At 37.2% G+C, this 25,116-nt stretch overlaps 1 long non-coding RNA gene across 3 annotated transcripts in view; it reads right to left on the bottom strand.

Annotated features, from left to right (window-relative positions):
• Positions 1-21,182, bottom strand: part of LOC143266921 (uncharacterized) — a 75,212-nt gene extending 54,030 nt beyond the window's left edge. For all 3 annotated transcript variants that reach the window (XR_013041759.1, XR_013041758.1, XR_013041757.1), the window contains exons 1-2: positions 21,104-21,182; positions 5,026-5,463 (exon numbers count right to left, since the gene is read on the bottom strand). This is a non-coding gene — a long non-coding RNA (uncharacterized LOC143266921). The remainder of the gene's footprint in view (positions 1-5,025; positions 5,464-21,103) is intronic.
• Between the last annotated feature and the right edge of the window lie 3,934 nt (positions 21,183-25,116).

Here is a 25,116-nt window from a genome sequence, read left to right on the forward strand (position 1 = left end):
AATTTGGAAGAAAGAATTTCAGGGTTCAGAGAGTGACATCCTGGTGAAACAAGGATTTTGGACTTTGATGTTTCTATGAGTCTATATTGAGAGGTGCTCTGTAAACATTCCTTAATAGTCACTGTGATTACAGCTTCTACAGATTCTAGTTCCCTTCCCTTTGCAGAATATAAGAAAAAGCTAGATCCCAGGAGTTTTGCCTCCAGAGTTACTTTCCAATATTAATATACATTCTTAAATCCCTTTCTCACACTTCTCATAGAGCATCAATAGCTGGCAATCTAAAACCTAAGCAGGCTTGTTCACAAACAGGGGCTAAAAAATACAACACTTTTTGAACAGCTCACTAGCATAGACAAATCAACTGTATAATTATACAAATGGGAGAACAGCTTTTGAGGCCACTGAAACCTATATGGAATACACATAAAGAAGAGAGGAGTTTGGATTTAAACCTAAGTTTATAGACCATAAACGCAGAGCATTGCTATTTGTCTAGCCTTGGTCACATGAAAAGCTCAGACAGACAACAGAGCCCACAGAAAGTGACACGGTGAGCAACCTTCTGTGAGGCTGATGGACGTCAAACATGTCTACCCACAGACAGGATGATTATAGAGAAAGCTTTATTCATGTGCTCAGTTGTAACAGCAGATGAGGAGCCTCTCCATTTTAGTTTACCATCCTAGTGGAAACTTGATGAATGTTTTGACGACATGCTTGCTTACTTTACTTGACTGAACTGCAGTATAACTGCCAAAAACCATTGTGGAATGTTAAAAATAGGTGAGATGCACAACACCGGTGTAGCAGAAGGTGTATTTGGGGTATGGAATAACATCTAAGAGCACAATGCTGACTGATTCCTTCCTGCCTTGTAATTTGGGAACATGGAAACAGATTTCTGTACAATAACCCAAGAAAAGGTTTAATTTTGTAAATTAAATAATATTTCCAAATACAGGTTCATCATTTGATCACTTTGCATAACTATCACCTATTCCTGAAAATATATATAATGATGGGTGTTGATCCCTTCTAGCTGTTTAATATGAAATTCGTGATATATTATTAAATATGATAAAGATCAAGTAGTAACCACCTGTAATTAAGTTAGCTGACTATATCCCAACTGAAGACAACAGACTCAAAGGAAAATTACTTGTCTCTTAGGGGTATGGCAGCTGGAAAATCAACATACAGTGATTTCCTCAAAAATGAAGAAAACACTTATTAATGTTTCACTTTTAAAAGATGCCATTAAACAATGATGGGTATTTCAAATGTGTTGAAATTTACAGCCCTGTCATCCTCTTTACTCATCTCTAGCATTAAAGTACAATTTTGTTCTTTAAAAATTACTTTAGTACTTATTTATGTGAATGCTGTGTGTGTGTGTGTGTGTGTGTGTGTGTGTGTGTGTGTGTGAGAGAGAGAGAGAGAGAGAGAGAGAGAGAGAGAGAGAGAGAGAGAGAGAGAGAGAGAGAGAGAGAGAAGTGCCCATAGAGGCCAATAAAGAGCTGGAGTTGTGGATGGTTGTGAGCTGTGCTGCACAGGTACCGGGAACTGAACCCTAGACCTCTGAAAAAGCAACAAGAGCTCCTAACTGCTTCACCCTCCATGTAGCTGCCACCACTTTTCTTTTAGTCAGCAACTCTGTATATCTTAACAGATTCTAAATTACAGCTACAAGTTCACATTTACTCTGTTCATACTAAACATTCTCAGAAATGACCTGAAGCAAGTGGCATTTGTCTCCCAGGATATTTGATAATAATCAGGAAACTATCGGTGATCTAATAAATAAATATTTTCACATATTTGTATAATACTTTTTGAGCAGATGTATATTTACAGTAGCTAAAGGGATCACGACAGGCCAATTCCTTTCAATCTTATTATATTTGTATAATGTAAGAAATAACATGTCTGCTGATGTTGATGCTTGAATACTTCTTAATGTGTGGAAGCACAATTCATACAGCTCTTCTATCTAGCTGTGCAAGGGTGGTCAGCTCAATGAGAGAAAACTTGAATCAGGCTTTGTTACAGTCCAGCACAACTTATGGTTGGTGTTACAGACTTCTAGATCAGCTAGTTAAGGCAAGATCATAATGCTTTGCTGATGCCTATCCAAGGGAGATTCGTTTTCCTTCCACACAAGATGGTGTTTCAAACAAGTTGGCTGAGAAAATATCTGGGATAGATGCATTCTATTTAATTCAATGAGACAGTCGCTTAATCTAAGTATACAGTAGAGTATTGCTGAACCTCCTCAGTTGATTTAATTAGATAGAGCTCAACAATTTGCTTGGTTCTTAGGGAGTGCAGATATGCTAAATAAATAATGCATTATTCAGCATTGTACATCCTTGGAATGACATGCAGCTCTTAATTACCTGTCTAATTTTAATTTTATAATTTCATATTATTTTATAACAAGTTGTATTTCCAGAATGGTTTACATTAGGAAGATACTGTGCTTTGCAAATAAGGACAGATGAATTCCTTTCTGCAGTACGTGTTAAGTTCTTACTTTATAATAATGCATTGGTAAGTTTTTAAACTCTGCAACTGCCCTATATAAAAAGGTAAGAGATGTAAATGGAAACCTCAGTTTGCTTAGGTTTTCACTTGGGAATCATATGTCAAATGATCGCACAGAACCCAATTAAAATACATGTCAACACTTCAGGCTATTTTAGTATCTTTCACTCTTGAGCTACCTGATGCAGATGAAATTCTGTGACAGAAACTATTGGTTGCACAAATCTTTGATTTGCTTTTTCCTTTATTCTAGAGGGACAGAAATAATAGAAAAAATCTATTATTGGTAAACTGACATTAGATTTTATTTCAATGTTTCTAATCATTTTATACCATGAAGAAGCTACTTTTTAAAAATTTCAAATATATTTGGGTTTTGTCATTAGACATTGATATCCTCAAAGAATAAGATGTAGTTACCAATGTCAGGACACAAAAGAGGGTGTTAGTGGCCCTGGCTACCTGCTATATTTTTTCATGTAAATATATTTGCATATAAGTGTGTATATATTTCCTCTCTAAGCACTCCCTGGAGCCACTGCCATAAAACAGAGCATTTCTTCATCTGCCCTGTTGATGAACAGCCATATTCAGAGATGGGAGACAACCATCCACACTGCATGTAAGGTCAGAGATAGAAAACATCTTCACTTCCCACCTTCACCTCTGTTCAAGCTGAACAGGTGATTTCTACGGACTTAAAGCCAGAATTTCACATTTCTCTGTGTGTTAATTTGCTAAAAGCACATCAGGTATCTCTGACACCTATAGAATATATAAAATTCATCAAGATTCCTGCTAAAATTTAAAACACCACATTTCATGTGTTTTAGGGTGTGAACATACATTTCCTGTAGGTTTATGCAGATGTGACTGGGGCTGGCAGTCTGCATGATTTTCATTGGGATATTTTTCTCATTTCACTTTCAGTGGTAGTGAAAATGAAAGTGCAGGTGGAAAGAAATGCACCATCAATAACGTGAGCTTAAACTGACTGAAAGATGAACCTGACATTTTATTATAAAGTTGAAGCTTTGTATTTTGCAGAGGTAGAAATTAGAACCAAGATTAAGTTTCCATTTTTTTTATTTATGTATTATGTATACAGTGTTCTGTTTGCATGTATCACTGCAGGCCAGAAGAGGGAGCCAGATCTCATTACAGATGGTTGTGAGCCACCATCTGGGTGCTGGGAATTGAACTCAGGACCTCTGGAAGACCAGTCAGTGTTCTTAACCTCTGAGCCATCTCTCCAGCCCTAAGTTTCCATTTTTATCAGCTCAGTTTATTTTTTTCTTAGTTGTATATGGAAAAAACTACTTTACAAAATCCTAACATTTTATTCCATTTCTTGTAAATAATAACAGCACAGAAAGTTTAGCTAATTCATATTTTCCCACAAAATGTTGGAAGTGGTATAACTTTTCATATTTTGCTGGTGTTGTATTTGACATTATATTTGAAAATGGTGTGTCTAACTTATTTCTAGGAAAAAATATCTGTTTTCTGACATGTGAAAGATTGCTAATCTGCAGATTAGATTTTGACTGATTGCAGAGTAAGGGGCTGTGTGTAAGTTTTCATGTTTCTCCATCATTTTTTTCTCAGTAATTTATATGATAGAAGTAAAAAGACAATCTACGTCTTTAATGATGGGTGGATTGTCTCTCACTTTGCCCGTGGGCCCTCTCAATAAAGGCGTGAAGAATAGCAATGCTTACAGTCCTGCACCTTTGATAGCAAGCCTTCTCCAGGGTTTATAGGAGAAGATTTATATGAACTGCCATAACAGAAATTCCGTGTAGTGGTTAGTCTTTTTCAACTTGACCAGAACCTAGATATACATGACAAAAGAGAATCTCAATTAAGGAATTACTTCCATCAGATTGTGCCTTGGGCATGTCTGCTTAGCATATTCTTGATTAAGGATCAAAATGGAAGGAGCCAGCCTACTGTGGGTGGCACCACCCCTGGACAGGTGGTGCCGGGTGCTATATAACAGCAAGCTCAGAAAGACTTGGAGAGCAAGCCAGGAAGCAGTGTTCCATCATGGCCACTGCCTCTGCTCCTACTGAGTTCCTGCCTTGATTTCTCCTGATGATAGACTGTGATCAGGACTTGTAAGCCAGATAAACACATTTCTTCCCTTAATATGCTTCTGAAACAAAACGAGGACACCCTGTGTCTAGATTCTAATTTTATAGACACAGAGGTATGTGTCTATCTAATCACTTGTCCTTTGAAAAAATAGGTTGAGGGATTCAGGTCTTCAAATCTGATGTGGAAAGAAGACCCTGTTCTAGTCTCAGAATGGAGACTGTGATGCACTCTGGTAGAGGTATCACACATGTCCTTAGAATGCCCAAAGCAAGCTGCCTTTGTAGACTAAACAGTATAAATCAAACACTTGCCTATCTGTAATTTCAATTATCTCTAACTTTCCTTATCACAAACACAGGTATCTGATTTTTAATTTACCTTCAGAGTCCTCTGTTAATAAAGCCACAAGTGATTCCTGGTGGTAGAGATGAGTCTTCAAAAGGAAACAGGAAGGACTACCTGGTTCATTCTGGCTGTGCCTTCAGCTTTTCAAGAACTTGGACAAGGGCTAACTGAGCTCTCAATCTTCTTGTTTCAAGGGAGTTGAAATTAGATGATATTGTAAAATAGAACTCAATCCAAAAGTCACTAAAAGTGCAAGGATCTCTTCTCTGCCATCTGTTTAATTGATCCCTTTCATTAATTTAATAAGAAGCATAGTAGCTTAAGAGTAGCTGCTGTTGAAGATCACTTAAGTTTTCAGGATCTGTTTCCATTTTTAAAACAGGATATAAGTGTTGACAGCTGTTGAGAATGCTGAGGTCAGATGTAGCAGCATCAACAGAGCATGCTGTGCTCTGAGGGAAGCAACATCACCTGTAATAAAAGTAACAGAATAATTGTAAAATGTATTCCTGTCCCATGTAATCCCTAAAGACATCTGGGCATCTGCTACCCAGAGTGTGATAGGGTTTAATTAAAAACAAACATCTGCCAGAATTCATTAAGGGTCATTCTAGAAAATTGTTAGTGTTCTGCAATGTCCCTGGTGAGTGCTTGACAGATAAACAAAGAGCTCCTGGGGATGCACTGGACTGGACTGGCCATACTGTGTGTCCATCCACCGTCAACAAGTAGCATTCCTCTTCATTAACCCTAGAATATTACTCCAGATTTAGGTTACTAAAACTCTTAGTGTTAAATTTTAACAGAATAACTGTCCACTTAGCTATTGGTAATGCCTGTGAAACATATCTACAGTTGACATTTGGGAGTTATTTTTTTTAGTCATATATTTATGATAACTATAAGCCCACTATAAGCAATAGACTGTGTCAAAATGCAATTGTTCATTTTAGAGACAGGAAGAAAATATGTTCAAAGCTGTGTTTTAATGAATGCTGTCAACTTTGGCATAGTGTGCATTGAGCTTTAAAGATGTATCAAATGATATTGCTTACACAGACAGACATATGGTGATATTTTATTTGTGCTGAAATACGATTTTAGTTGTATGTTAATAAATAAAGTTACCTGGGGGTCAGAGCTAATAACAAGCCATAGCAGAAGTCTGGCAGTGGTAGCACACGCCCTTAATCCCGATTACATGACAGGCAGATCTCTGTGTGTTCAAGGACACCACCAGCATGGAGACATATGCCTTTAATCTCAATACCAACCATAGAAGACCTTCCTTCAGGTCTGTATAGACAGGCAGTGACCAGGAGGTCATGTGGTTGGTTTTACAACCAATGAGAAGGCAGAAGAGAAAGTCAATAAAAAGACAGATACACAGGAAGTAGGTCTCTTTCTCAAAGGAAGGACGGCAGCTGCAGTGAAGGGTAAGAAGGAAGTTTTAAGTCTCAGCTCTTAGCTACTGCTCTGACCTCTTGGGCTTTTAACTCTGTGTTTGGCTCTGTGTTTCATATTTAATAAGACCGTTACATCTACACAGACATGATGGCTGAACTTGTTCTAATGACTGTCCATTGGAGTACAGTCTCTTTATCCACAATAGTGTGCAGACAATTTTGTCTGGATGTCATTCTGTGTTTTTACAAAGAAAGTGTAAGCAAAATGTCCTAAAAAATGTTTTAGTTATCACCTGGTGAATGATGAAATCCAATTATGTCTGTCCTATATGTCTAGAGGAGAGGGAGAGGAAAGGGGGCTCTCAGGAGAAGTATTTACAATCCATTCTGAGGTTACCTATCAGTGAAGTACAGTAGGAACAATGTGTGCTCTTCATTTTTGTCTGATGAAAATGGACTTTAATCTGTATCCTGTAAAGACTGACTGCTGTTTTAAATGAAACCAACTCCCCAGAGTTTGTTCTCCTATTATAGGAAAACTACCAAGAGTTCTGACATAGTTATAGAATGGCTTCAAATATACTTAAAACCCCAGCAGGCTTGAGAAATTCAGTAGTAAACAATGACAAAAGAGGTGAGACATTAGACAGGTTGCTTCCATTGACAAAAGCATATATCTAGTGAAAGTTACATAGGCTCTGGTATTGGCCAGGTTTTCTGGCAAGAAATAATACTTGATATGAAGCCAAATAGTGCATTTCCCCTTCTGTATCCAATTGGATTAGACCATTCATTGCCTTTACAGTGAAAATTATTTCAGGACATCACAAAGTGAGGTAGATTCCATCATTATGTGATGAAAACACTTTTACTGAGTGCATTTTTTTTTGCTTCATAGGAGAAGGGTGTTGAGCCAAATTTGGAGGTGTGAGAAATGTCAAGAAGGTACTTAAGCACTAGAAACAAGCCTTGATTGTGGAGGATACAATGAACTTATTTAAGTGACCACAAGAAGAGCAGATGTCAGCCAACAATTTACAGTAACCCTGAGCACAAGTCCCACAAAATCAAGCAGAAGGAGAAACTGAGGGCTCCATAAATCATTTAAATCCATTTTGGAATAATCCAGATAAAGAAGCAATGTAACAAGAGATATCTTATTATTTTGATGTTATTATTTATTAGTTTGTATTTCTCATGTGTGATTTCACATTTTTAATAAGTTTTAATAAATCTTTAGATTTGTGTGTGTGTGTATGTCTGTCTGTCTGTTTGCCTTCTGTCTCAGTGTCTGTTTGTGGGTATGTGCATGTGCACACAGTGCCTGAGGAGTCAGGAACAGGGTGTTACTCCCCAAGAACTGGAGTTACAGAAAATTGTGAGTTCCCAGTACTGGGAACTGGACAGGGGTGGTCCTCTGCAACTATTGAATTAACTTTCTAGTTCCAAGTTTTTATGCTTTCTATTAATCTATCTACCTCATTGCAATAACCAGTATATAAATATTTCACCAGACACTTCTGTGTGTTGTTCCTATGAGTGTTGCCTGGATCAACAAGAACAAGGGATTTTCTCTCTTACTGCGATGTAAAGTTCTACATAATGATAACGTATGCTCAGCTGGTTTACTATTTAGGGCAGTTTCTACTTCACTTCCTGCCACGGTCCCTCCAGTGCTTCTCTTGTTCATACACTGTACCCATCTTTCAGTTTGTCCAACATGATCTCATTTGACCTTTGGCATTTGGATACATACATTGAACTGTGATTTATAAGCTAAGGAGAAAGTTTATTCTTCCGGTTGGTAAACTGTACCATTGGCCTCTATTTTCTGACTAATGTAGTTTAAACCAATTGTAATATGATGTATTCAGGTTTTTAAATATAATTACTTTATCAAAATTTATTAAACCAATTATTTTATTAGACTTTTAATCTCCACTCCTTTGTGTGTGTATGAGTGGATAAGTATATGTTCATTCCTATTCTATAATAATGTATACAGATAGCAAATTTCCCAGGATGTTTCCTGAATATGCCTTATTAAAAAGCACAACCACAATATCTTCATTTTTGATTTATCTTCAAATGCATCTTTCTCTAACCTCAACTGTAATATTTTCCACAGTGTTCTCTTGTATGTGTGTAGCACACAGGACTGGTTACTTGGGGTTGCAAGGCCATGTCTATATCTGTGTAGTTCTCCAGAATTCCCTAATGAATTTAATGGAAGTAGTCACTTTTAAAAAGGCAATATAAACCTTTGTTTAAAAGCTTACTGAAGTGCAGCATTATTTCAGTTACATTCTTCTGTTGGTGTCAGTTTCAACCCTTATCCTGTCTTCTCTTATCCTCAAAAGTATTGTGTGAATCCTGGGGTCAAAATGTCACTGTGAACAGATTTTAGTGACTAATTCCCACACTAAATTCTAAACTTCTTCAACTCAGTATTAAAATGACATATTGAAAATAAGCTTTGGAGATGAGATGCAGGATATAATTCATATGCCTTAGAGATCCTGTGGGAGGTAATTTCCTGACAGTGCGTAATTATTAAGAAGGGAATGAGAGTACTTATGAATATGCCCCTCATTTTAAATTCTTATTTCATATATATTTCTCAGAACTTTCCATTTTACCTGTCAGAATACATTTCACCTCCCAGGTCCCCAGTTCCTCAATTATGCAGTGATAAAATAATCACGGCCTCCTTAGTTACTGGCGATACAGAGTCAGAACACCTCAACTCAAGAGTGAATGCAAATTATGAGTTCCCATACATTCTACAACACCATGCCAATATGAGGATTGCCTCTGATAGTATGAAAGTCATTTGAAGATATAGAATATAAATAGAGACAATCGTTGGGTTGCCAGCCTGTTCGTTGGATGTCAATCTGCCTGGTGACACCATCACTAACATAAGAGCTTGCATTTAATTTCAATTTGTGAATTTAAATAATTTTGTAAACTAGTGAAGTTGTGTATGTGAGTGTGCGTATGTTTGGTTTGCAGGCCTGTGTGTATGTGTGTTCTCATGAGTGTGAGCGCATATACATGTGGGCATGTAGAGACCAGATATTGATGATGCATATATTCCTCATGAGCTCTCCACTTGATATACTGAGGCAGAATCTCTCATTGAATGTGGAGTTCCATGGTTATTTCGGATAGTCTGGCTAACCACCTTACTGTAGGGATCCAGGCTTGGCTTCTATCTGGTGGATGACAGCACATCTGTAATAGGTGCTGGGTGCTGACATAGTCCACAGAATTCTGGAATGACCACATTATTGAGCTCCCCACTGGCTGTAAAGCTGCCCTGGACCTATATTCCTAGAGCAGTACCCAAGTATCATTCTTTGAACTAAGTGGAACTCCATGAGTCCCATCACAGTGAAATATAGGCAAACATCTAATGGTCTCACTGATCAGTGTCTACCCTCTTTCAACTTTCAACTCCTCTGAACTCCATCCAAAGATGAGGTAGATGAACAAATTAAGACTCGATTTGGTCCTGAAGCTGGTGGATTTGATCTTTGCTTTTTCCAAAGAAAGAACATTTTATGAAAGCAACAAGGACTATCTTACACTTGAATCACACAGTTTTGTATAAATAGCATTTGGTCAATTCTAAGCATAAGCCAAACGGAGGTAAATTTGAGATAAGGTGTTTATAATTTATAAGAGAGGCTAGATAGATGGCTGAGAGGCAAAGAATACTTTCTGCTCTTACAAAGGACCTGGTCATATGGTGGCCTATAACATATAACTCCAGTTCCAGGGAATTCAATACCTTCTTCTGGCCTCTACTGGAACCAGACACAGATGTGGTACACAAATATACGTGCAGACAAAACACTCATATGCTCAAAAAATAAATAACTATAAATTGCATAGAATGTTTTCATACATACTTATTAGAAAAATAGTTTTGATAAAAGTCACTCCAATGACTGACAATGCAACTATTGTTATGAAACTTTGTTTGATATGATTTATGAGAAAATATCAAGCTCTTATATAAAATTCTCTTCTCTTCTGTTTCCTAGAGGTCCCACTCTCATTCAAAAGAATTCTACTTGATGATTATGTCTTAACTATTTCCAAAATAAATTCTCACAGATTTGTTCTAAAACATATTGATGGTAAATTTAGAGGAAAATAAATGTTTTACAACATGTTGATGGTGCTCAGAACACACTGCCACCAGCTGCCTTTTCAAACTGAAGGAAAAGTGACATCTTTTCCAAAAGAGAAGAAATAAAATAAAATAAAATAAAATAAAATAAAATAAAATAAAATAAAATACAAATGTGATCAAGTCAGACAGTATGCACCATGCAAAGGGATATTTTAAAAATACATAAGGGCTTGACTATTCTACAAACTCAGCATGACTTAATCTTAATAAAACTAGTGTTTATAGAGGAAGATTGTACTCTGTGAGTAGAATTTGAAAAGGTTTGATTTTTTGCTTTGTTCACACAAACTTATGATTACATGATGTATTGGTATTCAATAACATGAGATGAGAAACTGTGTGTCTTTCATCCTCCAACATGAAGCAGCAAAGTCATTATCATGGCTTGAGTCAGTTTAAGGCTGGCTGCTGCATCTAAGCAAAAATAAAAATCACTCAATTGAAATTTTTCTAACTTGGTAAACAAACTTGGTACAATTCCGACAAAGCTAACTGAAAAAAATTAGAATAGCCAGTCTTAAAGCCAACATAACTAAAGTGAGCTAGAATGTTCACATTGATTTTTTTCATTGTTTTAACCCAAACATGGTTTGGAGAGTATCTGGGTATGAATAGTGCTAATGTTAATTGATAATTCAATCATATCTAGGGATGTGGTTATGTGTCCCCTCAACAAAGATTTGGGCACAAGATATCATGGGAGCTACCTGTGAGATAGCCTGAATGAATTGTGTTAGGAGAAAAAATGTGGACATTGCTACCTCCATGCAGGCTATCACAATAGAGCAAAAATGTCCATTCATGCCAAAGAGAGTTGTTGTTTACCTTTGGGAGCACTTAATAAAAGGTGGGAACTCAGCTTTGGAAAAATTGAATTATGTTTTCATTATTAATGTCTTTTTTTTTTTTTTTTTTTTTTTTTTTTTTTTTTTTTTTTTTGGTTTTTCGAGACAGGGTTTCTCTGTGTAGCTTTGCGCCTTTCCTGGAGCTCACTTGGTAGCCCAGGCTGGCCTCGAACTCACAGAGATCCGCCTGGCTCTGCCTCCCGAGTGCTGGGATTAAAGGCGTGCGCCACCACGCCCGGCCTCATTATTAATGTCTTAAAATATTTCTTCATCTCAAGGACACTTCAATTCTTCAGTAACGTTTACCTGAATGCATCTTGCCTGGATGATTGCAGTTTCCCTTACCCTGTCTACTTTTAAAAATTGAATATTGTTTAAAATATTTAAAATAATAAAATCTCCACATTCCTTAAATTCAGGAAAAAGTTCATAGTATCTGTGTGCACAAAATGCATAATGAACCTTGAGACATAGTGACTTACTTTGTCATTTTTATCTACCAATGTGACTTACTGAGTTTTTCTTTGTATACATATTAAACAAGAAAAACATCCCAAAGTCCCCAAGACCCCACTGCATATTTAATTTAAATCTATGAGAACCTATGTATCTGGGATTCCCAGAGAACAGATTGTTTAGGGAAATATTAGTACAACACAATGTGGTAAAGTTAATCAACTCCATCTAAACTAAAATGTACACAACCAATTTTCTTCTAAACAGTGATTATGTGACTTTGAAAAAATAAACATCTATCTACAAAACAGTGTGTCATGTGTTTTTAAAACACCAACTGATGGAAGATTATGAATCTTGAGATAAGATAAGAAAAGCTAATTTCCTCTTGCTTAAAAAAAATTACCACATTGTAACAAAATGTATAGAGTTCATGAAATAGAATTTTCCTATTTTCCCACGTTTTTTCCCATACCTAATTATACTTTGAATCAGGCCTCTCACCTCATCAGCCATCACAAAGTGAAGCATATATGTAGTTAGCATCAAGACTTCTAGTCCATTTACTGTTTTTGAAAAACTGAAAGCCATTTGTATCTCTCTAGTTATAGCTCCTGGTCATTGCTGTCATGTTGCTAGAGACTTTCCACCCTTGTCATGTATTTACAAATAACTGGGCAGAAGGAATAAGGTTAGGAGTTATGAGATTGACCATGCTGTTCACAAAACCTAGAAATTGCATCAACTGGTACTCTCATGACTATTTTGACCAACGTGTAACAGAGATTCTACTTGAGACAAGTCTTCCAGGAACTACAGAAGAAACATTTGATGGAGAAAGTGCAGTTTTCAGTCCCTTTAACTCCACTTGAATGTGTTTTAAGACGTGATGGTGGACAGGCCGTGCTACCCATTTTCTGCTGTTCTTAAGCCAGTGTTTTATCCCAGAGCTCATTGCTCTGGTGCTGAAATGACTGCTCACACTTCTACCCGCTGCAAGTATCACTGGGAGCAGTATGTCGTTACTATGGCTCTTTTTAAACTGGATGCTAACTTTCTACAAAAACTCTATCTGTTCTTTTCCAGTGGAGGTTATGAATAACATCATAAGTAGGGTAGAGGCTTATATAGAAGAAATCAAAAATGAAATCGAGGAAAAGACAAACAAAAAATGGGAAGAACTCTATAAAAAACTAGAGGAAGGGACAAATAAAGCAGAAGAAAACAATAAATCCCTGAAAAAAATCATGAAAAAAGGAATGAAACAGATGAAGGAAACAGTCCCAGACCTGAAAAGGGAAATAGAAAAAAATGAAGAACCCAAACAGAGGGAATTCTGGAAATAGAAAATCTGAGTAAATGATCGGGAACTTCAGATGCAAGTATAACCAACAGAATGCAAGAGATGGAAGAGAGGATCTCTGTGGTGATATTTATATTATATTTTATTTGTACTGAGCCATAGTAAGAGCGTGGGGCCCCACCACAACAACAACAACAACAATTCCACGTGGACAATAATAATATCACTAAACTGACAAACATCATCTACAGATCAGCTTTGAACTACAAGGTGCTCAGAGCAATTTTGAGATGACTAGCTGAGATGATCCAGTCTCACAGACTACTTGAATAAGGACTTGAGATAAACCCTGAACTTTGGCAATACACACGGACTGGATAATAATGAAGGATATAGTTACCTTTCCTAGAATTTGACAATTAACCTAAAATTTTTCTTTCAGGATAAAGATAACTTTGCCCATACCCAGCAGGAAGCAATTTTAAGAATGACGCCCACATTCCCAAAGAGGTGGTGTGGGGCGGGTGGTTTTTTGGTTCTTTTAATGGGTTTTGGGTCTGGGATAATTTTCATTATTTAGGGGGTTACGTTACAAGTTGTCAAGGGTTAGGAAAAAGGCTAAGCAAAGGAGATTAGATTTAAGGTTCTTGTTTTAAAAAAAAAGAAAGAAAGAAAAGAAAAGAAAAAGACAATTACTAATTTTAAATACTTTACATTATTACCAACTATTAGGATATAAAGAAATGAAAGTTAGTAGTTAGACATTACAATAGAAATTGTAGTCATATTAGATATGTTTTAAAAATTGAGCAGATGTATTTTAGACAGGTCATCTTCAAACCCTTCAGAGATCTACAGAATATGGCATTTAAAATGTTTTAATAACTTAGAAATTTTTCTTTTTTGAGACATGTCAGCTCCTGGCAGTACCAATCTACTTCAGAGAAAATATGGGCATTGAAGAAACTGCATATGGAGTTAACTTTCATTGTGGCAAAAGTTAGCCACTGGACAACAAAGTATCCTCGTATCAACAGGACAAAATGGACAGACAGAACATGAAACAAAGGACTACCGATTCCTGCCAAAACAAGTGTGGTTATGGCTTTATCAGACGGCATCTTCTGAGGCCAGGACAATATGGCACCATCCCTGAAGTGGCCTTCACAATCTGGAAAAGGTACAGTGTCCTTTTCTTAGAAGGCAGCTGAACAGGCAGTGGGCCGATGGCTCCTGTTGTGCAATGGAACAGCAACTGAAAGCTCACGCCTCTCAATAGTAGACTGGCATTTAATAGAGGGATGTGGAGAAGGGGATGCTTAGATGAAGCCATATATACACAGCCAAGAAGAATGGACAGCTGAATTCAAAAACCATCAACAATTTCCAGAATTTAAAATCCTGAATCATGACATGACACTAGTGGAATTCAGGTGTTTCTGGTATATGGACTGCTCTCACCCAATGTGAGGTTGAACTGTTGACCTTGTGTGCAACCTACTTCACAAATGAGTCTGTCAGATACGATAAGCCTATAGGCTGAAGATGATGCCCCAACACTGTGGAGAAACCTCAGGTGACTGTCCAGGCAGCTGGCTGTTTCTGTCAACTCACAAAATTTTTGGAAGTTGCTTTTGTGCACTTCTTGTTTTTATTTTTGTTAGCTAATATTATTTCCTTCTTGGGTCTCTGAGGGAGTTGAAGATTAGTTAGTTATAATTGAAGATTAATTAGGATAGAAAGTGAATTAGATACATTTTGAACTTACTAAAATAGGATAGATAAGGGAATTATTTTCTCTGATTTGTCAAATACAAATGGACTAGACATCATTTAGGTATTTGTTACTTGTATATATTGTATATAGTTATTGTACTTTTGTATATAGTTTTTCTTTTGTTAGTTATAACCTTTTGCCTTTTTTCTTTTTATTAAAATAGAAAAGGGGAAATGTGGTGATATTTTATTTGTACTGAAATGTTATTTTAATTTTATGTTAATAAATAAAGTTGCCCTGGGGTCAGAGCTATTAGAGCCATAGTAAGAGCGTGGTGGTTAGAAGAGCTAGGTAGATTTCTGTGTGTTCAGGGATACAGCCAGTATTGGAGACATACGCCTTTAAGACCTGGAGGGCGGTACTTACAGGCAGTGATGAGGCAGTCATGTGGTTGGGTTTACAACCAATGAGAAGGCAGAACAGAAAGATTATTTAAACAGAGACACAGGAAGTACCTCCCTCTCTCGGGGAAGCTAGGAGCACTGCAGGAGGTAAGATTTTATCTCTGAGCTCTGACCTCTCGGCTTTCTCTTTTACATTGGCTCTGTGTTTCTTATTTTAATAAGACGATTGGTTACATCTACAGATCTCTGGCGTTGAAGATACAGTAGAAGAAATAGATTAGTCAGTCAAAGAAAACACTAAAGCCAACAAAGTCATGACCCAAAATGTCCAAGATATTTGGGACACCATGAAAAGACCAAACTTACGAATAATAAGGATAGAGGAACGAGAAGAATACCAACTCAAAGGCACAGAAAATATATTCAACAAGATCATAGAAGAAAACTTTCCCAACTGAAAGAAGAAAATACCTATGAAGATACAATAAGCCTTTAGAATACCAAACAGATTAGACCCCCCCCCCCAAAACTGTCCTCTCATCACATAATAATTAAACAACTAAACATACAGAATAAAGAAAGAATATTAAGAGCAGCCAAGGAAAAAGGCCAAGTGACCTATAAAGGCAAACCCATTAGGATAACACCCGATTTCTCAATGGAGACTTTGAAAGCCAGAAGGACCTAGACTAATGTAATGCAGACACTAAGAGACCATGGATGCCAGCCTAGACTAATATACCCAGCAAAATGTTCAATCATCATAGATGGAAGGAACAAGACATTCGAAGACAAACCCAGATTTAAACAATACTTATCCACAAACCCAGCCCTACAGAAAGCACTAGAAGGAAAATTCCAACCTAAGGAAGTCAGACACACCCTCGAAAACACAGGCAATATATAAAGCCACAGCAGTAAACCCCAAAGAAGAGAAGTACACACACACACTACCACCAAAAAATAACAGGAATGAACAATCACTGGTCAATAATATCCATTAATATCAATGGCCTTAATTCACTTATAAAAAGACACAGGCTTACAAAATGGATATGAAAGCAGGACCCATCTTTCTTCTGCATAAAAGAAACATATCTAAAATTCAAAGGCAGACACTACCTAAGAATAAAAGGCTGGGAAAAGACTTTCCAATCAAATGGTCTTAAGAAGCAAGTGGGTGTAGCCATCCTAATATCCAGCAAAATATACCTTAATCTAAAATCAATCAAAAGAGATCAAGAAGGGCATTACATCCTTATCACAGGAAAGATCCACCAAGATGAAGTTTCAAATCTGAACATTTATGCCCCAAACACAAGGGCACCCACATATGTAAAAGAAACATTATTAAAGCTTAAACCACATATAAAACCTCACACATTAATAGTGGGAGACTTCAACACCCCCTTTCACCACTGGACAGATCAGCCAAATCAAAACTTAACAGAGAAATAAAGAACTTAATTGATGCTATGACTCAAATGGACTTAATATCTACAGAACATTCCATCCTAACAAAAAAGACCCCATGGAATCTTCTCTAAAATCTACCACATACTTGGCCACAAAGCAAATCTCAATAGATACAAAAAAATTGGAATAACCTCCTGCATTCTATCAGACCACCATGGTTTAAAGGTAGATTTCAAAAACAACAAAAACTACAGAAAACCTATAATCTCATGGAAACTGAATAATGCTCAACTAAATCACCAATGGGTGAAGGAAGAAATAAAGAAAGAAATTAAGACTTCCTAGACATCAACAAAAATGAAGACACCACATACCCAAACTTATGGGACACTATGAAAGCAGTGCTAAGAGGGAAATTCATAGTACTAAATGCCTATATATAGATGTTGGAGAAATCTCACACTAGTGACTTAGCAACATACCTGAAAGCTCTAGAACAAGAAGAAGCAAAGTCTCCCAGGAAGAATAGATGCCAGGAAATTATCAAATTGAGAACTGAAATCAATAAAATAGAAACAAAGAGAACAATATAAAAAATTAATGAAACAAAGAGTTGGTTCTTTGAGAAAATCAACAAGATAGGCAAGTTCTTATCCAAACTAACCAAAAGACAGAGAGAGAGCATCCAAATTAACAAAATTAGAAATGAAAAGGGGGACATAACAACAGATATTGAAGAAATCCACAGAATCATCAGGTCATACTTCAAAAACCTCTACTCCACAAAACTGGAAAAACTAAAATAAATGGATAATTTTCTGGATAGGTACCACATATCTAAGTTAAATCAAGACCAGATAAACTATTTAAATAGTCAAATAACCCCTAAGGAAAAGGAATCAGTCATTAAAAATCTCCCAACCAAAAAAAAAAGCTCAGCACCAGACAGCTTCAGCACAATATTCTACCAGATCTTCAAAGAAGAGTTAATACCAATACTCTTTAAATTGTTCCACATAATAGAAACAGAAGGAACATTACCAAACTCCTTCTATGAGGCTACAATTACCCTGATTCCTAAACCAAACAAGGATACAACAAAGAAAGAGAACTACAGACCGATCTCCCTCATGAACATTGATGCAAAAATACTCAATAAAATACTGGCAAACAGACTCCAAGAACACATCAAAACAATTATCCACCATGATCAAGTAGGCTTCATCCCAGAGATGCAAGGGTGGCTCAACATACGAAAGTCTGTCAATGTAATACAACGTATAAACAAACACAAAGAAAAAAAACACATGATCATCTCACTAGATGCAGAAAAGGCATTTGACAAAATCCAGCACCCCTTCATGATAAAGGTCTTGGAGAGATCAGGAATACAGGGAAAATACCTAAACATAATAAAGGCAATTTACAGCAAGCCAACAGCCAACATCAAATTAAATGGAGAGAAACTCAAAACAATTCCACTAAAATCAGGAACGAGGCAAGGCTGTCGGCTCTCCCCATACTTATTCAATATAGTACTTGAAGTTCTAGCCAGAGCAATAAGACAACATAAGGAGATTAAGGGGGTAAAAGTTGGAAAGTAAGAAGTCAAGCTTTCCCTATTTGTAGATGACATGATAGTGTACTTGAGTGACCCCAAAGATTTAACCAAGGAACTGATACAGCTTATAAACACCTTCACCAACATAGCAAGATACAAGATCAATTCAAAAAAATTAGTAGCCCTCCTATATACAATTGACAAACAGTCTGAGAAGGAAATCAGAGATACATCACCCTTTGCAATAAACACAAATGATATAAAATACCTTGGGGTAACACTAACTAAGCAAGTGGAGGACCTATATGACAAGAATTTTAAGTCCCTGAAAAAGGAAATTGAAGAAGATGTCAGAAAATGGAAAGATCTCCCATGCTCATAGATAGGCAGGGTTAACATAGTAAAAATGGCAATCTTACCAAAAGCAATCTACAGATTCAATGCAATCCCCATCAAATTACCAACACTATTCTTCACAGACCAATAGAATCGAACTAAAGATGCTGACAATAATCTGCACACCTATGAACATATGATTTTTGACAAAGAAGCCAAAAGTGTACAATGGAAAAAAGAAAGCATCTTCAACAAATGATGCTGGCATAACTGGATATCAACGTGTAGAAGGCTGCAAATAGATCCATATCTGTCACCGGGCACAAAACTTAAGACCAAGTGGATCAAAGACCTCAACATAAATCCAGTTACTCTGAACCTGATAGAAGAGAATGTAGGAAGTAGTCTTGAACGCATTGGCATAGGAGATCACTTCCTAAATATAACACCAGTAGCACAGACACTGAGAGAAACAATCAATCAATGGGACCTCTTGAAACTGAGAAGCTTTTGTAGAGCAAAGGATACAGTCAACACGGCAAAGCGACAGCCTACAGAATGGGAAAAGATCTTCACCAACCCCACATGTGACAGAGGACTGATATCCAGAATATATAAAGAACTCAAGAAATTAGACATCAAAATGCTCAACAGTCCAATTAAGAAATGGGCTATAGTATTGTAAAATAAAAGAAAAAAACTAAAAAAAAAAAAAGAAAGAAATGGGCTATAGAATTCTCAACAGAAGAAGCTCAAATTGCTGAAAGACATTTAAGGAATTGCTCAATATCCCTAATCATCAGGGAAATGCAAATCAAAACGACTCTGAGATACCACCCTATACCTGTCTTAATGGCTAAGATCAAAAACACTGAAGACAGCTTATGCTGGAGAGGATGTGGAGCTAGGGGAACTCTCCTCCACTGCTGGTGGGAATGTAAGCTTGTACAACCACTTTGGAAATCAATATGGTGCTATCTTAGAAAATTGGAAATCAATCTCCCCCCAAGAACCAGCTATACCACTCTTGGGCATATACCCAAGAAATGCTCAATCATACCACAAGAGTACTTGCTCAGCTATGTTCATATCAGCATTGTTTGTAATAGCCAGAACCTGGAAACAACCTAGATGCCCTTCAACTGAAGAATGGATAAATAAAATGTGGTACATATGTAGCTAGAGTTTTCCTGCTTTGCCCACAGTCAGGAAAAATCTTTGTCACCTGCCAGTCCCCATAGCTGCTCAGACCCAACCAAGTAAACACAGAGACTTATATTGCTTACAAACTGTATGGCCGTGGCAGGCTTCTTGCTAACTGTTCTTTTATCCTAAATTAACCATTTCCATAAATCTATACCTTGCCACGTGGCTGGTGGCTTACCGGCGTCTTCACATGCTGCTGGTCATGGCGGCGGCTGCAGTGTCTCTCCGTGTCAGCCTTCCACTTCCCAGAATTCTCCTCTCTCCTGGTGCCACCTACTTCCTGCCTGGCCACTTGCCAACCAGTGTTTTATTTATTGACCAATCAGAGCAATTTGACATACAGACCATCCCACAGCATACATATACACAATGGAATACTACTCAGCAGAGAAAAACAGTGACATCATGAGGTTTGCAGGCAAATGGATGGATCTAGAAAAAATCATCCTGAGTGAGGTAGGCCAGACTCAGAAAGAAAATCATGGTATGTAATCACTCATAGAAGGATACTAGATGTAAAACAAAGATGACTTGACTGCTCCTCACAACTCCAGGGAGGCTACCTAGTAAACAGGACCCCAAGAAAGACACAGGTATTGCCCAATGACAGAGAAATTGATGAGATTTATATCAACAACCTGGACATGAGTGGGGGTAATGAAGGGCAAGGGTCAAGGGAAAGAGAGCTTAGGGGAGCAGGAGATCTCAGCTGGATCAAGAACAGAGAGGGAGAACAAGGAATAAGAGACCATAATAAATGAAGACCACATGGGAATAGGCAGAAGCAAAGTGCTAAAGAGGCCCACAGAAATCCACAAAGATACCTCTACAATAGACTACTGACAATGGTCAAGAGACAGCCCGAACTGACCTACTCTGGTGATAGGATGGCCAAACACCCTAATTGTCAAACTAGAAACCTCATCCAATGACTGAGGGAACTGGATGCAGAGATCCACGGCCAGGCCCCAGGTGGAGCTCATGGAGTCCAATTGGTGAGAAAGAGCAGGGCTTGTATGACTAAGAATTGTTGAGACCAAGGTTGGAAAAAGCATGGGGACAAATAGTCAAATGAATGGAAACACATGAACTATGAACCAATAGCTGAGGAGCCCCCAACTGGATCAGGCCCTCTGGATAAGTGAGACAGCTGATTTGCTTGAACTGTTTGGGAGGCATCCAGGCAGTGGGACCAGGACCTGTCCTCAGTGCATGAGCTGGCTGTTTGGAACCTGGGGCTTATGCAGGGACACTTACCTTCGCCTTGGAGGAGGGGACTGGAACTGCCTGGACTGAATCTAACAGGTTGAATTCAATCCCCAGGGGAGTCTTTGCCATGGAGGAGATGGGAATGAGGGGTGGGGCGGGAGGAACGGGGGGAGGGGAAAGGACAAGGGAATCCATGGTTGTTATATAAAATTAAATTAAATTAAAAAATAATAAAATAATAATAAATAAATAAATAAATAAATAAATAAATCTTAACAATATCTTTTAGGTTGCAAATCTAGCATATGAATTAGACAGCATTTGAGTTGTAAATCTTGCTGCTGATTCTTAATTAGTCTTTTCTCCACTAATGATGGGTTCTTGAACTATGAGTGTCAGCATTTTCTAGCTTTCTACTGTGTACTCAAACCTTCAGTTATGGGACTTTCTCTAAATATCTCATCATCTTGTTAAGCTGCTATCAATTTGTTCATATTCTCTGAAGTCTGGTTATTATTTTGTTCAATTTTTTTCTCTTACCTTAGCTGATTTCAATTTATTGTTATCAACCTATTTATACCTTGATGTTGATATCTTTCAGTTGTTCCTCCAATCCCCTGACACCAGCTCCAGGAACCTACACAGTCATGTACACAGACTCACTATCACTCCAAACCATTTCACACAAGAAATGGGAAACCCCAACAACTCACTCCTAATGGAGCTGGTTACCATCCAATCTCTGCCTCTCTTCCTGTCTTTAAGTCACTTAAAAACAAATGCTAAATCCAGTCACCCTGACCCCTGTGGAAATAAACAGTTGGTGCTTGTCATGAACTCCAAAACTATGAGCTTCAAATTTGCCTGGTAAACCTGATCATGGGCATTGGGGTACACAGTAGGGGAGGCAATAGAAAGCAGTTAGTGTCATAATTTTGATAATTGAGGTTTTTAGCCTTCTGATTCTCATAACTCCTCAGGAATTCTGATCAGTCTGTAGCTCTGCAAATAAAGCTTGTCACTTATGGTGGGATGCTCCTGTTAGTTTTAAGTTCAGTCTTCCATATCAGTTGCAGGTCATTTAGGCCATGCTTATAAAGGGTACACAATGGCACTGACTACTTCCTCATTCTCTTTGCTTCCTGTATGAACAGGTTTGATAGTTTCTTTTGTTACACACTTCTCCAATGATGCACTGCACTGTGACAGGTCCAAAAGCAACTGGGATGCAAGACTATTGACTAGACACTAAAACCATGAGCCAAAGGATGCTTCCCCTCCTTGAGTCTTACTTCTCCAAGGAAATTTGTTACTGTGGTGTAAAGATAGTTAATACAGAAGAATGAATGCAGTGTGTTTATGAATTTTTATTTTTTATGTTTAGTTATACTATTTGTTTTACTCTTAGTAGGGAAAAAGGGTACAAGATTTTTATAAAATTATAATTTATTAATTTCACTGTGATAGCTCAGTGATAAGCTAACATTGTGCTTTTTCTATGTTCCTGACAATCAAATATCCTTTATTTATCCCAACAGCATGAAGAATAATCTTCATTATATATATATATATATATATATATATATATTCAAAGATTTAAAGATTAAAGTTTGTATCCATTTCAAAATTCATAAGCCAAAATTTAAGGATGTGGTCATATTAGGAAGTGAAGTTTTTAGGACACAATGAATGTTTTATAGAAAATAGCTCACACAGCATCTAAGCTTTTCTTCCTGCCTTTCATATAAAGACAGTCCTTCTTTCTCTGGCACAGTGGGTTTAGGATCAAAGTGCCTGCTTGTAGCACAGATCAGGTCCCTCTGCATACTGAATTAATCTTGCTTTTCCCAGGTACTAGGAACATCAGAAATAAATTTATATTATTTAAGTCCCCTGCCACAGATTTCATCATACAATACACAGACTAAAATGTGTATTGTTTCTGATGTTCAAAATTATGAAGTTACTGCAAGTGAGGTAATTAATGAAGGAGAAGAAGATGAATGTGATTGCTTTTTTGCTGTTTTTAATCTGTGCAGTTCTGTTTTGCAGAATTGTTGACCCATTGTTTTATTCACAATTCAAAAGTCCAAAATATAGAAATTCAATGTACAAAGCCTGGTTTCTTAAAGATTGAAGACATAAGATAGGAAAATGGAAATTTGCACTGAACACATGTTCAAACTAAATTCAACTTTATTTTTGTACATCATTCTAGAAATTCATATTTAATAATTACTTAATATCTCAGGAATATTCACGAACCAATGACAAATTTATACATAATGGAATTCAAAATGAATGACTTAGGCATGTTTATGGGAGCCCATTTTCAGGTTCCTAGTCACTTTACCCAGCAGGTCTGAATAGAGGGGATGATTGGACCATGGGCCTGAGTGCAGGTATCTGAGATGGTCTGCACTTGGCTGTGCTGTCTTTTGCTCCACCCCTTGGTGTTTCTATAAATACCCAAGGGCAGACAGTCAGGGCCCACTGGAATAAGTTCCAGGCCCTCTTGAGGCTATTCTGTATGTTCTATCTGTTTATCTCCACAATCTAAATCCCTCTATCTAATATTTCCTGCTACTTTCACTCAAGAAAAGTCTAGGGGTTGGTGGGTAGCTGCTCCACACATGTTATAAATTTTCAGTAATGCTACTTTAAGGAATATACTAATAAATTTTAAAAAAGCCACTAGGGCCAGCTTATATGTCTCATTGGGATAAAGACACTCAACATACATTCCTGAGCATCCAAGTTCAAACTCTGGAATCCACTTAAAGGTGGAAGGAGAATTGACTTCACTTAGTTGTCTTCTGATATCTACATGCACATGTGGCACATGTGCCCACACAAAAGTTATGTTTTTAAAAACAGAAAGACCAATCACTGGGCACTTTGCCAATGGCATTCAATGAACAAATTGCTTCTTTTGGTTTTGGAAGTCAGCATGTGTGGAAACACTCAAACACAGCAACAGTCAGACCTCTCCAGAGCTAGAGCTGCTCTCCTGTCTGCATGGCAGGTGCCATGGCCTATTTTCAGTGTCCACGGTCTAAAGGATGCAGGGCCAATCTGCATTTTAAAGAAACGAGTTGCTGAAATCTTGCCAGTTCAACTTTTAGAATTATACAAAAAGTAATGTGATAAGAAGGCTTTTGTAAAAAATGAGTTAATTAGCTTTCCAACCATTCAGTAATTTTCATATTTTTCCTTTTTAATGCAAAGCTGAGGAGAAATGCAGGGTGACCTGACAGGGCCCTTGTCTTCAGTGTACTTTATACCCAGTTCACTGTGACTCACTCCCTTTTTCTTTGAAAAGATATTCTCTATTTTTCCATTCTGGAACTGGTAAATAGGTAGGCACATGCTATACTGGAAATGCACATCATTATTTTCCACAGTGCCTGGAAGCTTCTTGGTAGCTAGTGTTGCATTAACAGAGTTGAAGCATGACACATTAATGTAAGCAGAATTGGACCCATGTAGCTGGGACTTTGGAAAAGGAAGAATGAACAAACATTGGGATTAGAGCCAAGACTGCCTTCCCTGAATCTTTAGTTCCTTACTAGATCTGCACCAAATTTCCTTCGTTTGTTTTTGAGACTTATTTTCCATTGGTTAGAAAGCCTTGGGCAGATTTAATTTTAATTCCCAGGGGACTTCATACCCCCTTATTCTGGCAAGAGGTTAATAGCAGCAGTGTTTTGTGTGGCATCACATTTGTCCTTAGCTCAATTTCATGATGTAAAGACAATTTTTACAGATGACAAAATGTAAGCACCATGAATACTTAAGTACCCTCTTAAGTTCACATTGCCAGATTTTAAATTATGATACAAAATAAGATATTTAAAATATGATGCCCTTTGGAGTCCAATGTTGATTCTCTTTCAATGCTGGGATTATATAAATTTTATTTATAAATAGCAAGGTACATATTCTTAATTTAACTCAATATTTTAGTTCATATATATATGGGGGAATGAAGTGGTAGTTTATACACATATATAAAATTTTACACAGGCGAAGTAAAGAAAAGGATATCACACACCTTGGAA

The sequence above is a fragment of the Peromyscus maniculatus genome, chromosome 1 (assembly GCF_049852395.1).
Source record: "Peromyscus maniculatus bairdii isolate BWxNUB_F1_BW_parent chromosome 1, HU_Pman_BW_mat_3.1, whole genome shotgun sequence".
NCBI classification, from domain to species: Eukaryota; Metazoa; Chordata; class Mammalia; order Rodentia; family Cricetidae; genus Peromyscus; species Peromyscus maniculatus.